Source organism: Balaenoptera acutorostrata, chromosome 1 (genome assembly GCF_949987535.1).
Source record: "Balaenoptera acutorostrata chromosome 1, mBalAcu1.1, whole genome shotgun sequence".
Taxonomy (NCBI): domain Eukaryota; kingdom Metazoa; phylum Chordata; class Mammalia; order Artiodactyla; family Balaenopteridae; genus Balaenoptera; species Balaenoptera acutorostrata.
The window spans coordinates 168,954,264-168,963,955 of NC_080064.1; the positions used below are offsets into that span (position 1 = coordinate 168,954,264).

A 9,692-nucleotide genomic window follows, 5' to 3' on the forward strand; every position below is an offset into this window, starting at 1 on the left:
TGACGCCTGTCCTCACCCTCTCCGTGAGTCTCCTCTGCCACTAGGGCCCAGGGCTCTCTGCTGTCTTGGGCTTTCCACCCTGGCAGAGCTCCCCCTCACCCAAACTGTGGCTTCCAAAGGCAGAGCTCATGTGCTTATCTGGTCCAGGCACTGGTGGCGGGTATGGAGAGCTGGTGTGTGGGGTTTCATGGGCAGCACCTGGCACTTTCCGGGGTCCTCTGGGCCACGATGCCCTTGTCCGCAGAAGGGTGGAGAGACCCGGGCCCTGAATCAGGATCTCTCAGGGAGTGTCTAGGGGCTGGCTGATCCACATTTAGATGAGAAAAATAACAAATGCCTAAGGGATTCTTAAAAGTGAGATTCCCCAATGCTGGTTTTTGTTGAATGCTAGCCCTGTCGCCTTTTCCTGATCTCTAACTGAAATCAGCCCGTGGTCAACAGGAAGAACCCTAGGATTCCTGAAGGTGTTCAGCTCTTCCTGTTCTCTTTGCCTTGTCTGACATCTTTACCAGACTGATGGAAGGACACTGGAAGCCTCCTGCAGTCTCAGGAGAACTTTCCTTTTCTGGTCTGGCTAATGGTTTTCAGCCAGTCAAATCAGTTGGGCAGAAAAGAAAAGACTCATTGAGGGTCTACTATGTGAATGTTCTGACAGAAAAACAATGTGGAGGAAATTTCCCAAGTATATGATGGACCCAACCCAGGGTCACCTCCAAGTAGGTATTTTATAAGTGATCAAATTAGTCCTTGATGTTTTATGGGATTAGAAAGTATTAATACTGCTCAAACGTACATGACTGATCTGGCCCTCATGACAGATGACAGCCATCTGAGGCCAGTGGGCCAGGCATTTTCGTATCCATTTGAAAACTGAAGGAGCTAAGGCTTGGAGTCACACTGAACCAGAGCCAGGTCCAGTCTGTTCGATTTAATCTAACATGTGTTGATTAAATGCTTCTATGAATCTGAATAAGGCCCAGTGTTGTCCTCACAGTTTAGTGGAGGAGACAGACACGTGAACAAGTCATTAGATCCAGACTGGAATCCAAGGCTCTAGACTGGCCCAGCAAATAACTGAGACTCTCTAGTAACACTCAGTATAGAAATCCCTTCAGATCCCGCTGAGGTCCTGGTGCCAACTCAGAGGAGGATGTGAAGGAGAAATGTGAGGGGATTTGGATCTTTTCTGCTCTTCACGTGAGGCTTTATCATTGCCATCACATGCAGGACTCTTGGTGGAGACATCTCATACCCTCAGCTGCAAAGACAAGCATGAACGAACCCACACTGACGTCTAGATACAGATTTACGGGATATCTGTGGGCCAGGCGGATCACCAGCCCTTCTTATGACACTCTTATTGCCCTTTTATACCCTTCGTGCCCTGTTCCATTCTGTCTTCCTCACATCCTTCTTGTGAGCTTGCCTCATTTCCTCCAGAAGCCTCCCTTGGTGATTGTTTTAGCATCTTCTGCTCTTGGTACCAAAGATAAGCCCACATATGGACGCTGACAGCTGCCAAATGAAAGACCTCGGAGCAGCATCAGAACGTCTGTCATGAGGCCTGGGGTTAGTCATGGCCTTACCCAAACTTCCTGCTTGGCTCTGGAAAAGACACGGAGTCTCCTGGGTTCTGATTATCGACCAGAAAGCAGATGTTCACCCCGGCAGTGTCACGTAGTAGGAAGACACTCGGATTCAGAGTTCAGGTTCCGGTCCCGTCATTTACTACTTTTATGACTTGAAGCAAGTCTCAATCCCTCTGAATGTAATTTTCATATTTTAAAGATGAGGATCATACCTACCCCATAGAGTTATTTTAGAAGTAGATAAGGTAGTGTGTAAGGGTATGTTTGGCTGAGTCCCAAGTGTTTTGGGAGTATAAAGGATTATTATTGTGTAGGAACCCTTGTTCTGATCACTCCCTCACTACCCAGTCCCTTTAGCACTTGCGTTTGGAGTTTGGGGTTATACAGTGTTTCCCCTGTTGAACAATTATATTATAGAACTGCTCCCCAGCAGTTCACATGGGTGTGTTCCATTTCCTGGAGGTGAGTGGGAATTCCACAAGATACCTTTTGTATCTCCTGGGGCTACCAAACCTAGACACATGCCCTGAACACAGCAAGTTCTATCAAGTACCTACTTGAATGAATGGCTTTTTTTAATGAGGAGAGGTCTTTAAAAGCACCACCCTGGCCCTGTTCTTTTAGCTAATATGTATATGTACTATGTATGTGACTAGTGGACCAGATCTTCTCAGGACATATGCTGACCATTTACTAGCAGGGTAAGGTTCTGCTCACCCAATTCCAACGCGTGGCAGGGGTTTTCCCACTTCAACAAGCAATTCTCAGACACAGCTGGGTGTCCTGTAGTTCAACTCAATTCTGACACCATCTACCTGGAGATGGCATCAGATCCCACTGCCCCACGAGATCGCCTTCCACACTTCAGATGCCAGTCACAAGCCCAGGTTGTCACATATGCTTCAGACTGACTGGCTATAGCTTAGAGGTTCCAAGGATGCCACCATGGTTTTGATTAATTTGCTAAAGCAGCTCACAGGATTCCAAGAAACATTTTACTTACTAGATCACCAGTTTATTATAAAAGGCCATAAAATCAGGAGCAGCCAGATGGAAGAGATGCATATAGGGCATCTCTCCGAGTTCACTACTTTCCACGAATCTCCATGTGTTCACCAACCTAGAAGCTTTCAAACTCTGTCCTTGTGGGTTTTTATGAAGGCTTCACTACAGAGGCATGATTGATTAAATCACTGGCCATTGGTGATTGATTCAACCTCCAGTTCCTCTTCCCTGAAAGTTCCAACCCTCTAATCACATGGTTGGTTATCCTAGCAACCAGCCCCCATCCTTAGGTGCTTCTAAAAGTCACCTTATTAAAATAATAAAGACACCTTGATCATTTTCATCACTTAGGAAATTCCAAGGGTTTTAGGAGCTCAGTGCCGGAAATAGGGATGAAGACCAAGTATATATTTCTTATTATACATCACAGTATCACACAGAGGGACAGCCTGCACGCCTCCGTCTTTTTGCAAGTTCATAGGACCTGTGAGTCTAGAAGCAGGGCAGTTTCGTTCTGCAGAAAGCCTCTCCTCCTGAGCTTTCTCAGGGCTCAGGTAACCCAGAGAGGGGCAAGGGAAGATATATTCTTGCCTTTTTAAACTGATGTTCTCTTTAGACTGGCACCCCCAGACATTCTTTCTTAGAAACTCTGGAAATAACAGGATGAAAGACAGTATGAATAACAGGATGAAAGACAAAGAGTTTGAATAAGGGTTTCAAAGGCTGAGTTTGGAACAAAAATGAGAAAAGCTTCAGAAACAAAAATTAGTTACAGATTCAATTAGGCCCGGCCTCCTCCAGGAAAGGAATCCTCTTAGCCCAGCTCTGATTTGGTTTAGGCTCCCATCTCCCCTGGGCTCAGCTGAAATTCTTGTGATTGCTGGCACAGGACAGTCCTGGGGTCCCTTCACAGTACCTCCCTCTTGCTTTCTCCTGTCTCTAATCTATTTTCATTTCTTTCCATTTATTTCTTAGAAGAATTTTGTTAGCCACTAATTTGACTTCTTGGACCTCAGGGGCAACCATTCTCATCTGGCCTGTCTTGTCAGTGAGCCTGCTTCTTTTCTGTGAGCTCTGTACGCTGCCAGCTCCCTCACCCTGGGCTAGACTAGCTGCTTTGTTAGTAGTGCCTTGAAGTCAGGCTGGAAAAAGTCAAACTTCTTCCCCCTCAATAACCATTTTTTATTTAGATGTAAATTTCTTATATTACACTGTAATGTTTTTTCTCTTCTCATTTCATTATACTGAAGCATTGTACTTTGAGGATCTTTTTAGCTTTTTCTGGACCTGAATAGGGAGCTCAGGCCCAGTCCCCAACATAGCTCCTCTCATACCCATGTGGTTATTAGCTATTCCAACTCATCCAGGGAAAGCTCCAAGCACATGCTGGTCTCTCTCTACTCCAGCCTGCACCCTGATTTCACGTCCCTCTAAATGGATGATTTAGAGCCTGCAAGTCTATTGCTCCCATTTCTTAATCTGCTACAATGATTTTTAACCTCTTTGGTCATGCTCTTATTTAGGAATTGTGTGAGGACCACTGACTCACCAGAGAAAATGAACATACACACATTTTTTTTTAATTGGGGTATAGTTGCTTTACAATGTTGTGTTAGTTTCTGCTGTACAATGAAGTGAATCAGCTATATGTATACATATATCCCCTCCCTCTTGGACCTCCCTCCCACCTCACCCCCCCATCCCGTCCATCTAGGTCACCCCAGAGCACTGAGCTGAGCTCCCTGTGCTATACCGCAGGTTCCCACCAGCTATCTGTTTTACACATGGCAGTGCACATACGTCAATCCCAATCTCCCAATTCATCCCACCTCCCTGCCCCCCACCCCGTATCCACACTGCACAACATTTTTTTTTTAATATTTGGTGGGGAAGGGGGTTTTAGGGACCACCTGAAGCCTCTCCATGGACTTTCTATAGGCCCGCGGTCTCAAGGTTAAAAAGCTCTCCTGTAAATGCGTAACATCACCTTAACATGTGGACAGACGGGAGGGAGAGGGGGAGGACAAGAGGGCATGCAGAGGTGATGTGCTATATCATCAGTAGTGCCTTCAAAGGACTGTTTAGCAGTCCCTGGCTCTGATATTTATGACTGTCCCCTACAGACTTAAAATAGAGAATTTCAGTTTCAAGAGTATGTTTCTGAACCAAAAAATGAGAAGATAACTAAGAGAATAATCATAAAACGAAAGCATAGTGATTAAGTCACATTACAGGAAACAAGCAGAAATTTACCTACCAGAAAGTGTAAGCCCCGCAGTGACAAGGAACCAAGTGAGGAACCTGGACTTGTACTTCCACCTGGCAATAACGTGGTGTCATCTGCCATACTCCTGCTGGAGCAATATTGGAGAGAGCCAGCTAAAACAGAAAGTTTACATAAAATTCAGAATCTCAACATAATACTCAAAATGTCCAGGTTTCAACTGAAAATCACTCACCATACCAAGAACAAGGAAGAGCTCAATCTTCATGGAAAAAAAGACAATCGACAGATTGCAACTCCAAGATAACAGATTTTAGAATTATCTGACAAAGATTTTAAAGCCAATCATAAATGTGCTCAAACAAGCAATTACAAACATCCTCAAAACAAATGAAAAAATAGAACACCTCCTCAGCAAAGAAATAGAAGATAGAAGAAGCAAACAGAAATTAAAGAACTGATAAATACAATTACCAAAATATACAGACTGGAGCTTAACAACAGAATGGAAAGGATAGAGGAATGAGTTAATAATGAACTTGAAGATAGAACAATATAAGCTGTCCAATCTAAAAAACAGAGATAAAATGACTAAAAAAGGTAAAATTGAACAGAGCTTCAGGGACCCATGGTACCTATAACAAAAGATCTAACAGTGGAGTCCCAGAAAGAAAAGAGAAAGAGGGCAGAGTGGAAAAAGTACTTGAAGAAATAATAGTGAAAGCATTCAAATTGAAAAAAAGTAAAATTCTCTCTCTTCATTGATGTAGGAAACCCTAAAGATACCACAAAAGAAATTGTTCCAACTAAGAAATTCAGCAAAGCGGGAGGATGTAAAATTAACATGCAAAACTCAGTTGTGTTTCTATACACTGACAGGGAATGATCCCAAAAGGAAATTGAGAAAACAGTTCCACATAGCATCTTACAGAATAAAATAATTAGTAATTAACTTAATCAAGGAGGTAAAAGACTTATACACTGAAGACTATAAAACATTGCTGAAAAAAATTAAAGATGACATAAACAGAATAATATTCCATGTTCATGACTGAAAGATTTAATATCATTAAGATGTCAATACAACCTAAAGCAACCTATAGATTCAATGCAATCTCTGTCAAAATCCCACTGACATTTTTTTTTAGAATTGGAAAAATCCATCCTAAAATCCATATGAAACTTCAAGACCCCAATAGCATAACAATATTGAAAAAGAAAAAAAAAAGTTGGAGGACTCACACTTTCTGATTTCAAATTTTGCTACAAAACTACAGTAATCGAAACAACATGGTACTGGCATAAAGACAGCCATATAAGCCAATGAAATTGAATAGAGAGCCAGAAATAAACTCTCAGATATATGTCAAATAATTTTTGACAAGGGTGCCAAGACCACTCAGTGAGGAAAGGACAGTCCATTCAATAAACAGTATTGAGAAAACTGGATATCCACATGCAAAAAATAAAGTTGGACCCTTACCTAACACTATATTTAAAAAAATTAATGCATGGATTAAAGACCTAATATATGAGCTAAAACTATAAAACTCTTAGAAGAAAACAGAAGAAAAGCTTCATGAGACTGGATTTGGCAATGATTTTTTTTGGATATGCCACCAAAGGCACAGGCAACAAAGAAAAAATAGACAAATTGAACTTCATCAAAATTTTAAATGTTTGTGCATCAAAGGACACGATCGACAGTGTAAAAAGGCAACCCACAGAATGGAACAAAATATTTGCAAATCACATATCTGATAAGTGAATAATATCCAGAATATAGAGAGAATGCCTACACTTCAATAACAATACCAAAACAGCCCAATTCAAAAATTGGCGAAGGACCTGAATAGACATTTCTCCAAAGAAGATATACAAATAGCCAAAAATCACATAAAAAGATGCTTAACATCACCAATCATTAGGGAAATGCAAACCACAACCACAATGAGATACTACTCACCTGCTAAGATGGCTATCATTAAGGAAAAAAACAGAAAACAACATGTATTGGTATGGATGTGGAGAAACTGGAACCCTTATGCATTACTGGCAGGAATGCAAAATGGGGCAGCCACTGTGGAAAAATAGTATAGCACTTCCTCAAGAATATGAAACATAGAATTACTATTTGATCCAGCAATTCCACTTCTGGGTATACACACAAAAGAATTGAAAGCAGGGACTTGAACAGATATTTGTACACCAATGTTCATAGCAAGCATTATTAACAATAGCTAAAAGGTGGAAACAACCTAAATGTCCATGGACAGATGAATAGATAAAAAGTGGAATATACAGACAATGAAATATTATTCAGCCTTAAAAATGAAACCACATGGATGAACCTTGAAGACATTATGTGAAATAAGCCAGTCACAAAGGGACAAATATTGTATGATTCCACTTATATGAGATATGTAGAGTAGAGTAGACAGAGTAGACAGAAAGTAAAATAGTGATAACCAGGGGCTGGAGAGAGAAGGGAATGGAGAATTATTGTTTAGTGGGTACACAGTTTCAGTTTGGGATAACACAGAAGTTCTGGAAATGGATAGTGGTAGTGGTTCCACAACAATGTGAATGCAATTAATGCCACTGAACATAAAAAAAGTCTACCTGGGGATTCAAGAAGGTAACTGATTGTGAAAATGACTATACTGCCTAAGGCAATGTACAGATTCAGTGCAATCCCTATCAAATTACCAATGGCGTTTTTTACAGAACTAGAACAAAAAATCTTAAAATTTGTATGGAGACACAAAAGACCCCAAATAGCCAAAGCAATCTTGAGGGGAAAAAACAGAGCTGGAGGAATCAAGACAGTATGGTACTGGCACAAAAACAGAAATATAGATCAATGGAACAGGATAGAAAGCCCAGAGATAAACCCACGCACCTATGGTCAACTAATCTATGACAAAGGAGGCATGGATATACAATGGAGAAAAGACAGTCTCGTCAATAAATGTTGCTGGGAAAACCAGACAGCTACATGTAAAAGAATGAAATTAGAACACTCCCTAACACCATCCACAAAAATAAACTCAAAATGGACTAGAGACCTAAATGTAAGACTGGACACTAAAACTCTCAGAGGAAAGCATAGGAAGAACACTCTTTGACATAAATCACAGCAAGATCTTTTTTGACCCACCTCCTAGAGAAATGGAAATAAAAACAAAAATAAACAAATGGGACCTAATGAAACTTAAAAGCTTTCGTACAGCAAAGGAAACTATAAACAAGACGAAAAGACAACCCTCAGAATGGGAGAAAATATTTGCAAACGAATCAACGGACAAAGGATTAATCTCCAAAATATATAAACAGCTCATGCAGCTCAATATTAAAAAAACAAACAACCCAATCAAAAAATAGGCAGAAGACCTAAACAGACATCTCTCCAAAGAAGACATACAGATGGCCAAAAAGCACATGAAAAGCTGCTCAACATCACTAATTATTAGACAAATGCAAATAAGACTACAATGAGGTATCACCTCACACCGGTTAGAATGGCCATCATCAGAAAATCTACAAACAACAAATGCTGGAGAGGGTGTGGAGAAAACGGAACCCTCTTGCACTGTTGGTGGGAATGTAAATTGATACAGCCACTATGGAGAACAGAATGGAGGTTCCTTAAAAAACTAAAAACAGAATTACTATATGACCCAGCAATCCCACTACTGGGCATATACCCAGAGAAAACCGTAATTCAAAAAGACACATGCACCCCAGTGTTCATTGCAGCACTATTTACAATAGCCAGGTGATGGAAGCAACCTAAATGCCCATCGACAAACGAATGGAATAAGAAGATGTGGCACGTATATACAATGGAATATTACTCAGCCATAAAAAGGAACGAAATTGGGTCATTTGTAGAGACGTGGATGGACCTAGAGACTGTCATAAAGAGTGAAGTAAGCCAGAAAGAGAAAAACAAATATCGTATATTAATGCATATATGTGGAATCTAGAAAAATGGTACAGATGAACCGGTTTGCAAGGCAGAAATAGAGACACAGATGTAGAGAACAAACATATGGACACCAAGGGGGGAAAGCCACGGGGGGGTGGTGGTGGTGGTGGGATGAATTGGGAGATTGGGATTGACATGTATACACTGATGTGTATAAAACTGATGACTAATAAGAACCTGCTGTATAAAAAAATAATAAATTAAAAAAAAAACCTACAAGAACCTAAAGGAAAAAAAAAACAAAACTAAGTGAATCCAAATAAGAAAAATCCAAAGAAATGCACATCAAGACTCATCCTAGACAAGCTTCTGAAAACTAAAGACAACAAAAATATCTTAAAAGCAGCAAGAAAGGGGCTTCCCTGGTGGTGCACTGGTTAAGAATCCGCCTGCCAATGCAGGAGACATGGGTTCGAGCGCTGGTCCAGGAAGATCCCAAATGCTGCAGAGCAACTAAGCCTGTGCACCACAACTACTGAGCCCACGTGCCACAACTACTGAAGCCCATGCGCCTAGAATCCATGCTCCACAACAAGAGAGGCCACCACAATGAGAAGCCTGCACACTGCAAGAGTAGCCCCCACTCGCCACAACCAGAGAAAAGCCCGCGCGCAGCAACAAAGACCCAACACAGCTAAAACTTTTAAAAATTAAAAAATTTTTTTAAAAAAGCAGCAAGAGAAAAATGACATCTTGCTTATAGGAGGAAAACAATTTGAGTTACAGTGGCTTTCTCATTAAAAGCCATGAAGGCCAGGGACTTCCCTGGTGGTCCAGTGGTTAAGACTCTGTGCTCCCAATGCAGGGGGCCTGGGTTCAATCCCTGGTCAGGGAATTAGATCCCGCATGCCACAACAAAGATCCCGCATGCCACAACTAAAAA

The 9,692-nt window shown here is 41.3% G+C and overlaps 1 protein-coding gene across 1 annotated transcript in view; it reads left to right on the plus strand.

Annotated features, from left to right (window-relative positions):
* Positions 1–9,692, plus strand: part of SMYD3 (SET and MYND domain containing 3) — a 716,908-nt gene that overhangs the window by 698,504 nt on the left and 8,712 nt on the right. The gene's annotated exons all lie outside the window — the stretch shown is intronic.